Below are 10,285 nucleotides of genomic sequence, written 5' to 3' on the forward strand. Positions count from 1 at the left end.
ATGGGAACACTGCTTTTATGTCCTTGGTTTTTCCTTGGAAGAAGAGTTAGCAGGTAGCTAAGTACTATGTATAATAATGGTGGAGCTTTTGACACCAGCATCCCCACCACTCCTGTGCTGCATGATTTTCTAAACATGGATACTCTATTAGAAAAATCAATGTATGTGCTTTTTTCAGAAATCCTGGGTGGGAAAATATAAAAAAAATTATCCTAGAGGCAATAGGAAGTTAACGGACATTGGTTGAGTACATAAAGAAAAGTATTTTACAGCAATTTAGGAAGGACTGGAGTGGTAATAAACTTGAGGCAAGGAAACCAATTTGAACATTTGAAATAATCTTAGGCAAGTACGTGGTGAGGAGGGTTTCAACTAAGGTAGTAGCTCTGTAAATAGAGAGAGGTGTAAGTATGCAAGAGATCTTATAAAGGTAGAATTGACAATATTAACAACTGATTGGATATGTGGGCTAAGAGAGAGGAGTAGAGGACAATGCTGAGGTTTCAAATTTGGGAGACTTTAAGGATGATGGTCTCTTTGACAGAAATAAGTATGTCTGGGAGAAAGGAGGGAATATAATGAGTTCATTTTCAGACATTTTGTGTTTAAGAAGTCTATGGGATATCCAATTTGAAATGTCCAATGGGAAATTGGTGATGAGGGGCTGAAGCTCTGAGGGGAGACAAGCCCTGTATCTTGGAGTTACCTGAATTGAGAGGATAGTAAGTTAAATCTATGGGAACTGGGAGATTCTAAGAGTATGGAGCAAAGAAAAAAAGAGGGTCTAAGACAGAAACTTGCCTTCTTATTACTATTTTATGAGGGTGATAATTGTTATTACAGAGCCAAAAAGGACTTCAGGGACAATCTAGTCTAAATTATACCTGAAAAAGATTCCTCTCTACTAGGGCTTCTTGGACTTTTTCCACCCATGACCCCTTTTAGTGAGAGAAATTTTTACGGGACCCTGGGTATATAAGTATATAAAATAGGTATAAAATTAAACATTTACTGAAAAACTTTTCACAACTCCCACATTCAGCTACACAACCTCCCTATGGGGTTTCGACCCATAGTTTAAGAAGTTTTACTCTATATAACAGCATAGACAAGTGGTTACCCAGCATTTGTTTGAAGACCTTCACTATGGCAGAACCCACTAACAACATTACATTTTTCGCTAGCTCAAATTTTGAGAAGGTTTTCTAAACATAAAAAATATTTGAATTTTTTATAACTTTCACAAACTGTTCCACCTTCAACCTTAAGGGACCGAGTAGAGAAATTCTAAGTTCTTTCCTTTCTGACAGCCCTTCAAAAACTTAGTGCATAGACATCATGTCCCCCTAATTCCTTTTCTTTTCCAACTTAGATATCTCCAATCCCTTCAATATATTATCTTAGACAAATTTGAGCATTTTTGTCAATTGGAATGACTTCCTAAAATGTGGGGTCACAATCTAATGCAATATTCCAGTTGTGTATTGCTAACAGGTCACCAAAGAAAGAAAACTAGAGTTTCTCCAGCATACTTTCTATGCCTAATATTTTTTTCCATCTCCTACATAGGTCTCTTCCCCTGGCTGTATTCTATCTCTTTGTCTGCATTCATCACTAGAATGTACTCTGGATTTCTGTCTTGCCCCTGCTGGATATCTTCATCTTTCATCCCCTTTTTCTGCTTTTTTTTTTTTTAATGTGTTGTATTCCACCATTAGAATGTAAGCTTCTTGAAGGCAACCAAGGTCTTTCCCCTTATATTTGTATACCCCTTGTCCCTTTATCACTGTGCTTGTCATTAGTAATCCCTTAATAAATGTTTATTGACTGACAGCTTACATACTTTGTCTATTCTCTTTATTTGGTATTTGTCTATTCCCTAATATTATGCAACACAGAGCAGGGAGTTTCATGTTTGCCTTTGTGTCCCCAGTACCTTGCACATATTAAATAATGAATCTGGGGGAGAAAAAAAAAATCTTTACCTTAAGAGTTGGAAGAGCTTGAAAGAGCTGAACTCAAAGCCCAGTCTTTGTCCCACATTCCTATGTTTAATTCCACCAATCACTGACACTGTTCAGTATGGACGGCATTTATCTTCCCATTTGCTCCTCATGCCTTATTCTGCAAGGGAACGGGTGGAGAAGGGGAGCCAGTGTCTCGCCGCAGCAACTTCGGGACACTGGCCCCCTCTAGCGGGAGAAACGAGGAAAGGAGCTGAGGGGCGCCAAGCACACCTTCAGTGCGTCACCTTCCTCTCCTCCCCTGCCACTTTCAAGATCTGCCCAGCTGTAATGTTCCCGATCTCCTTCTTGTCAGGGAAAAGGTCCACCCATTGGCTATGAGTCAGACCGCCAGCCCAGGCACGACCTTAGTTTTCTGACCTCTCCACTCCTATATTTCCAGAAGGAAGACATCCTTAGACGACGAGCCTGGCAGCTCCTGCGCAGGCGCAGCAGAACTCGACTCCGAGCTGGGCCCACTCCCATATGAGCGGAAGAGGAAGAACGGGACACGTGGTCTCCCCTTAGAGCCAAACTTCCGGAAGCCCCGTGGCCCTGGAGGAAGGAAGTACCGGCTTGCAGAGGAGGAGCTGGACAAGGGAGAGGTGGACGCTTTGGAAGGAGTTCCCGGATTAGATTAATGAGAGTGATTTTAGGGCAGGTGAGGAGCTGCATTTCGGTACTTCCCTGTGGCTATGTAGTCCTAGAGTATCCAGGGATCCACCCACACAGGAGCAGAATCTAACCCCCCAAATAGGCCCCCAATTCTAGAAAATAATGGGAAATCTCATAGTGGAGAGGAACCCTTTGTAATAAATGGAAGAAAACCTTTCAAAGATAAGACCCTATTCTATATGAAATAATTTGGACTGGAAGCTAACTCTTTATTGTAATACATTTGGAAGCACAGGAACACTTACTTAAAAATACGAAAATGTATATTGGAGAGAGAACCGCAGTAGTGAATGTGCACAGATCTTCAAAACTATTCATCATCCTTGATTTATCATCAGGGACTTAATAATGAAGAGAATCTACATGAAAGGAATTTATTAATATGTATATTTCTCCACCCTCGTAGATTGTAAACTTTTTAAGAGCAAAGATTATTCCCTTTTTGTCTTTATTTTCCCTAACCCTTAACCACCATTTTTAGAATGTGCAAATCTCCTAATAAATGTTGAATATAGTTAAGCTGTCAAAGATAACACCGTACTATAGGTCAAAAGATTTATCCTATGTGCAAATTCTATAAATTTAGTGCAAGAAGCCCTTGGGGAGCATAAGCAAATTAATATGGAATAAAAATATTCTAAATTGTATTGAGCAAACATTGTGCTCCATCCACCAGTCTCCTGGCTTGGCTTGCTTGCTGGAAATAGAAAGGTATCATTTTGTCAAGCTTCCCCCACAGTTTGACTGCCTGGGCTTGACTGCCTGAAGAGAAAAATCCTATTTCACTGTGCTCCTTCTATGGGTCACTTGTCTGAGCTTACCCCCATTTGAGTATCCCTACTTGTTTCTAGGTACACATGGCTGCTTAATATCCTGAGATTCCACCCTGAAGCCAATCTCCTAGGGGATATTGACAGCCTGCAGTGAACAAACTCCTACCTAGTTACTTCCTCATCTCAGTGATTGTGAATCTCCCTAGACTACTACTATTCAAGCTATGTTCTCTTTCCCACTGGTTTCTTAATACTCCTTTATTTCTGGGACAGCTAGGTGGTACAGCGGATAGAGCACTGGCCCTGGAGTCAAGAGAACCTGAGTTCAAATCTCACCTCAGACAGTTACTAGCTGTGTGACCCTGAGCAAATCACTTAACCCCAATTGCCTTAAACATCCAGGGCCATCTCCACTTGTCCTGATATATATCTTGTCACTAGACCCAGATGGCATAGCCCTCCATCACTTAAATCCAATTCCCTGCAAGTCATGGTCCTCTTGTAGAATGAAGGACCAACAATAACAACATTCATATTCCCCTGTGTAATTTAAGATTCTAAATGTGGATTCTAATATGTTCCCCCAGTTTTGGGGGAAACTGACTAAAATCACTGATAAAACCGAGTTTAGGTTTTTAAGGGTTTATTGGAAAATAGAAAGAAAAAGATTGAGAACAGAATTCCAACAGCCTGGCATTCCTATCTTTCCTCAAATTTCCTGTGAAGTCCTCTGCCACCACCGCCACCACCAAGTCAGGAACCCAAAAAACGCAAGAGCTCTCCGCAAAGGCTCCCTCTCCTCCTTCCTGTCTCCTCCCAGAAAATAGGAGGCTCCTCAAGTTGATTGACTGGTAGCCTTGATAGACAGCACCCATGAGCAAACGTCATTTCCTGACGCCAAGGAAAAGCCACAATGCCTCTGAGGCATTTTCCTCACGGTGGAGCTTTCCCACAGCAAGTCTCCAGTAGGTGGCATCATTCCAATCATTACACCCCTCAACTGAGACTCTCCAATTTCAGACTCTAAAGCTACCCAGCCCTCCTACATGGTCTCTGGTCCATGTGTAACAAATTTGCTATCATCTTAAAATATTTCCTTTCCTAGTCCTATCTTCTGACTCTCAGTGAAACTTGTTTCTCTACTGATTATGACTCCCTGGTCACCTTTTCCAGCACTGATTGCACTTTCACTCATATCCTCTGCCTTGCTGGTCATAAGGGGGTTGGAATACTTGCTTTCCATTACCACTTGCAGGTTCTCCCTCTACTACCACCACTCAATAATATCTCTTTTGACCTTCATTGAATCCATATTTATGACCCAATCAAGATTCTGGTAGCTCTTGATCTACTGACCTATAGGATACTGCCCTTTTCTCCTCAAAGAGGTCAGTGCCTGGATCATAATCTTTCTCTCCACTCTAATTCTTGCCCTTGTAATAGAGGATTTTGACCTATATATTGAACTCCAGCATCCTAAACTCTCAGTTCCTCAACTTAATTATTCCTTATGACCTACTCCTCCAATCCACCTCAGTTACACACAGAAATTGTCATATGCTTGATCTTGCCATCACTACCAAAGGTTCATTCCACTTCCATGTTCAGCCCTTTCCTATGACATCACTCCTGTACTGACACTACTTGCCTCCCTACACCATCTAGACCCCTTTGTTTCTACACTGACCTCTTGCCTTATTTTCCTCTTGCCAAGTTTACTTCACTTAGCCCTAGCCTTGTATTACTCCCAAGATCTGTTGCCTTTGCTCTTACTTTTTTTTTTAATTTTCATTCAGTTGCTTTTACTAGAGCCACATTATATTTGCAAGTTTATCTGCTGTCCTGATCCCAGGAGTTGGAAAGAAAGTAACATTATCTTTCAGTTTCTGTACTATTTACTCTCTACCCCATCAGAGAATGCTCTGCTTTTTGCATTTTAATTATTTTCTTTAGGTCAACAAGTTTTTCCCAAGCTTTCCCCTTCATCTCAGTCTCCTCAGCTCAGAATGATATTTTCTTCATGTTTCTTAGAGGGTGCAATAAATTTTATGACCTCTCTACATCTCAGTTCTTCAACTTCACAGCCAAATTAGGCTGTACTGCTTTGCTTTGACTTATAAATGAAATTGGAGAAAATCAGAAAACCATACTATCTCCACAATAAATTTATGTTACATAATCTCAATAAGGCCCTTACTGTCACAAGGCAATCCTTTTACAACCTCTCTAATCAACATAATTTTCCAGTCATAATAGTGGCTTTTCTCAAACTTTTCATACTTCTTCAAACTTTCCATGGCTTTCCCTCCCATCACCCTCTCCACTGAGAACTTTCCTCAGATTTCACTGATAAAAATGAAGACCATTTGTCAAGAACACCTTCTTCCCTTCTCCCTATCTCATTTCACTCAGGTGCCTTCTGCCATTATCTCTTCCTTCACCCATATGAGTGGTCATTCTTGCCAAGACAAGTTTATCTACAGGCACAAACAATCTCATTCCATCTCATTTCCAGCAGATTTATCCCTCTGTCATCTCCACTGACCTATCTCTCTCAATTTACTGGCTGCTTCCCTACTACCTATAAATACTCCCAGGTCTCCTCTAACCTCAAACAAAACAAAAGAAAAGAAAGAAAGAAAATAAACCTCACTTGATCCATCCATGACTGCTAGCTTTTGTCCCACATCTCTCCTCCCTTGAAAGGGCTATATAGAATTGATTTCTCCACTTTCTTTCCTCTCAATATTTTCTTGATTCTTTACAGACTGGCTTTTGACCTTATCATCTAGTTGAAATTGCTCTCTTTAAAGATACCAATGATCTCTTAATTGCCAAATCTAGTGGACTTTCCCAGTTCCTTCTTTCTTGACATCTCTGTAGCCTTTGACACTGTTGATCTCCTTCTTCTTCTGGCAGGGCAATGAGGGTTAAGTGACTTGCCCAGGGTCACACAGCTAGTAAGTGTCAAATGTCTGAGTTCGGATTTGAACTCAGGTCCTCCTGAATCCATGGTCAGTGCTTTATCCACTGTGCCACCTAGCTGCCCCTGATCTTCCTCTTCTTGATAATCTCCCCTCTCTACATTTTCATGACACTGCTCTCTCCTGGTTCTCCTCATACCTATTTGACCAGTCCTCAGTCTTCTATACTGGATCTTCTTCCAGGTCAAGTATGCTATGTGTTCCCAGAGTTTTTGTCTTAGCCCTCTTGTATTCTTCTCTATACTGTTTTTCTTGTTGGTCTCATCTGTCCCCATCGATGCAACTGGCATCTCTAGCTCATATCTACTTATCCAGCCCCAAGCCCTCTCCTAACCAGGCTCATATTTCCAGCTGTTTGTTGGATATCTCAAAGTGGATGTCCCCTAGACAACTTAAATTCAACATCTACAAGACTTAACTCATTGTCTTCCTCTCTCACCCCCTCACCCCAAGCCTTCCTCTCTTCCTAATTACTGTGAAGGGTACCACTATCTTCCCAACCACCCACACCTTGCATTAGATTGTGACCCCACATTTTAGGAAAGTCATTCCAATTAACAAAGATGCTCAAATTTGTCTAAGATAATATATTGAAGGGATTGGAGATTCTTATAGAATCTGTCCTAGCAGAAAAGCTTAGGAGCCTAATTCTGGAATAGTTGTGATGAGCAAGGAGTAAACCACAGGAGTGACCTTCTGGATCTAGGCCAGTTTAAAGAGGAGACTATAACTCATCCAGCAGTAATGCCACTTCTGGTGATTAATTTGGTGGGACCAATGTTATGTAGGAAAAGATCTAAGCCTGTGCTGCTGAGACATTGGGGAGGGAAAGCTATTGAAATGTTTGTTCTTGTTACATCTTTGAAGAAAATATCCCTTTGTAAAAGTGAATCAATGTTAAGTGGTTAACTGGAATTGGTGTACTAGTCACTGGGCCCTAACAAAGGCAGAAGGGGGGGTAAAGTGGGGTGGTGGTGGCCTATAACAATAGCCAGTAAGGACACAAGTCAATGGTCTTAAAAAAATAACTGCAAAGCTACCCAGGATACAAAACTTTAAGGGCCAGGTGTTAAGAAGTACAGCTCTGTGAGAATAAACCAGGACATGTTCATTACAAATATGAGGGCTCATGCAGGAAACCCTCCTAACCTTTGAAACTCACAAGGATGGAGGCTCCATTCCCTTCAACTAGAATAGAAAAGAACAAATGTAGAGGTCAGAGATCAGGGGCTGTTTCTCATGGCTTCATGGCTTCATAGGGGAGATCTCAGTCCAAGGGCAGCCTATAATTATGTCGCCTAGACTCTGAATTGGAATTGGGAAGCTACAAAGCACAAACCAGAAAGGAATCAATTATATATACTCTGCTACATCGAACTAGGGAACTGGAAGTCTACAGCTCAATGGCCTGTGGCACCCCTCTCTGAAGAACAAAATATTCAATATCCAGAGGAAGAAGTAGTAAAATCCTATTTAATAAATATAAGGTCCAAACAAATGTCTGTCTTCCTCCAGAAGTGTGCCAAGCCTGGTCCTAATGCAAAGTTCCAATTAATGGATTAAGACTGGTAAAAATCATTAAACAAAAGAAAACACTGAGAATAAAGAAATATCATGAATCTAGCGATATCCAAGGAGAATAACTACAAACATTAACAATCCTCAACCAAAAACATAGCTTAGCCATAAGGTCAACTAGAATTCTTCACGGAAACAAAATAAGTTTTCAAATGATATTATAAATGAAATAAGAATTTTAGAAGAAAGCACTAGAAAAGAATGGAGAGCTCTAGAAGAAAAACTTGGCAGAAGAATAAACAACTTATTACAAGAGATACAAAACTTTGCCCAAGTATCAAAGTCCTTGAAGATTGGAATGGATTGATCAGAAATCAGTGACTCTATGACATAAGAAATAGTGGGACAGAAAGCTTGTTCTGTGGATTCTGCTGCAATTGTTCTAAATATTCCTGCATAAATTCCTCTAAGGACTTTTTGAAACTTAATAGGATGTTCTGGGCTGGGCCTGACTCAGACTGGTCCCCATAGTGGTTTTGGGGTTTTTTTTGAAAAATTAAACACTATTCAGCAGAAATTTATTTCCAGCATAGGAAAAAAACAATGCTTTGATATGATAGTAATTCCAGGAGCCTGACAGTTAATTTTCTTGATTTACAGAGTATCTATCCAGAAAAGTTCAAAAAGGGCATTTTCAAGTTTACATTTTATCATTCACATTAGCACTAATACATAAAGTACTCAAAATGTTTATTTATAATCACAATATTAAAATATATGTAGAAAAACACTCTCCCCTGAACTTTTCCATCCCAAATCTCATTTCAATCTTAGTGGAAAATAAATTCTTTCACTCATTAGTCTGTGCACATGTGAATGTGAGACTTAAAACAGGTATTATTACAGTTAGGTAATTTTTGGTAATTGTACAACTTATTTTATCAACTACTTTGATTGAAGGTTTTCTTTCTTTTTTTGTTGAGGTTAGGAATGGGTTGGGGAGCAGGGGGGTGGAGGGGAGAAGAGGTTAGTAGTAATTTTTGATCTCAAAAGAAACTAGCTATTTAAAGAAAGTCTAGGCAACAAAACTGATTTTCTCCCCCCTAAAAAGATCCAAGAGCAAGTTATAAACACAGTATTCCTATACAGAACTGTGTTAAAACAAAATAGGATATTTCTGCTTAAGCAGTTCTTTTTTAGGGAAAATTTTAGACAGTGATCCCATTTCCCATTAAGCTCTGAACATTTGGAATGTTTCGATAGCAAATGTTTTTTAAAAGGTACTGTGAAAAGACAATACTAAATAGGGTATTCCCATGAAATTATTTTAGATGACCTGAAGCCAAGTCTATAATATCTTCATCCTATGCTCTTTTATAAGTTTTCAGTGAGTAAATTCCAATATTGTTTATTGGATCATTATTATTTTACTTCTTTTTTCAAATCACAAGTGAATTAAATATCACTTAGGTTTACTGCACAACTATTTAAAGGCTAGTAATTGTGACAAATAAAGTATCCACTCTGATAGATGGATTAAAAAAATTGTCTTCATCAAATAACTTCTTTTCATTGCTAATTGGCATCCTGGTTTCTCTAATTTTATTTGTCAAGGGAAAAAAATAGCAGAAGAGAACTTCACCTAAGTTATGCAGCAGTGTTAACCAAATTAAATTTTTGAGCCAAAATTAAATTTTGTGTCTTTAAACTTTCCTTTATAACTTCTTTCTGCAGTAATTTTGCATTTTGTCCAAAGAGAACTGTTTCCTTTTGGCAGGTAAATCACTCTTCTGGAAAGAAACCAGTGATTCAGAACCATAGAATTTGTCTTCCTTTTGGGGAGAGTAATAAATGGAGTAATGATTTTATTTTTTGTTTTTGGTTTTTTTTACTACCCATGTTGATCTTTTTCATAAGATTCATGAAATGAAATGTTTAAAATCTCACCATAGTACATATGAGCTAGTATAAAATATGTAATTCTGTTTCACACCAATTTCCCAAAAGATAAATTTCTGACCAAAATGAATTAAAGGATTGTCTTGTCAAAAATCAGTTAAAAATAAAACTGTAAAGTTGAGATGGAATGTTAAAACTTAATGGACAATTAATTGCGCACTAAAAGATTATTGGTCATTTTCTACATAAAATATATTTGTTTAATATTTTTATAAGACATAGAAGAAAAGACTATTTAGTAACAGATGTTGCAAGACGAATCAATAAGACTATGGAAATATCCTTTGTGTGGCAATAAGAATGAGGCACAAATTTGTAGTTACTCCCAAACAATAGAAAATACCATCAAATCTTTGCCTCTACTAAAGGTAAT

The 10,285-nt window shown here is 38.8% G+C and overlaps 1 protein-coding gene across 2 annotated transcripts in view; it reads right to left on the reverse strand.

Annotated features, from left to right (window-relative positions):
• LOC122746633 (olfactory receptor 52B4-like) overlaps positions 1-2,478 on the reverse strand; it is a 69,278-nt gene extending 66,800 nt beyond the window's left edge. For both annotated transcript variants that reach the window (XM_043992425.1, XM_043992424.1), the window contains exon 1: positions 1,986-2,478. The gene's annotated coding sequence lies outside the window, so the exon portion shown is untranslated. The remainder of the gene's footprint in view (positions 1-1,985) is intronic.
• Between the last annotated feature and the right edge of the window lie 7,807 nt (positions 2,479-10,285).

This window comes from Dromiciops gliroides, chromosome 3 (genome assembly GCF_019393635.1).
Source record: "Dromiciops gliroides isolate mDroGli1 chromosome 3, mDroGli1.pri, whole genome shotgun sequence".
Lineage (NCBI taxonomy): Eukaryota > Metazoa > Chordata > Mammalia > Microbiotheria > Microbiotheriidae > Dromiciops > Dromiciops gliroides.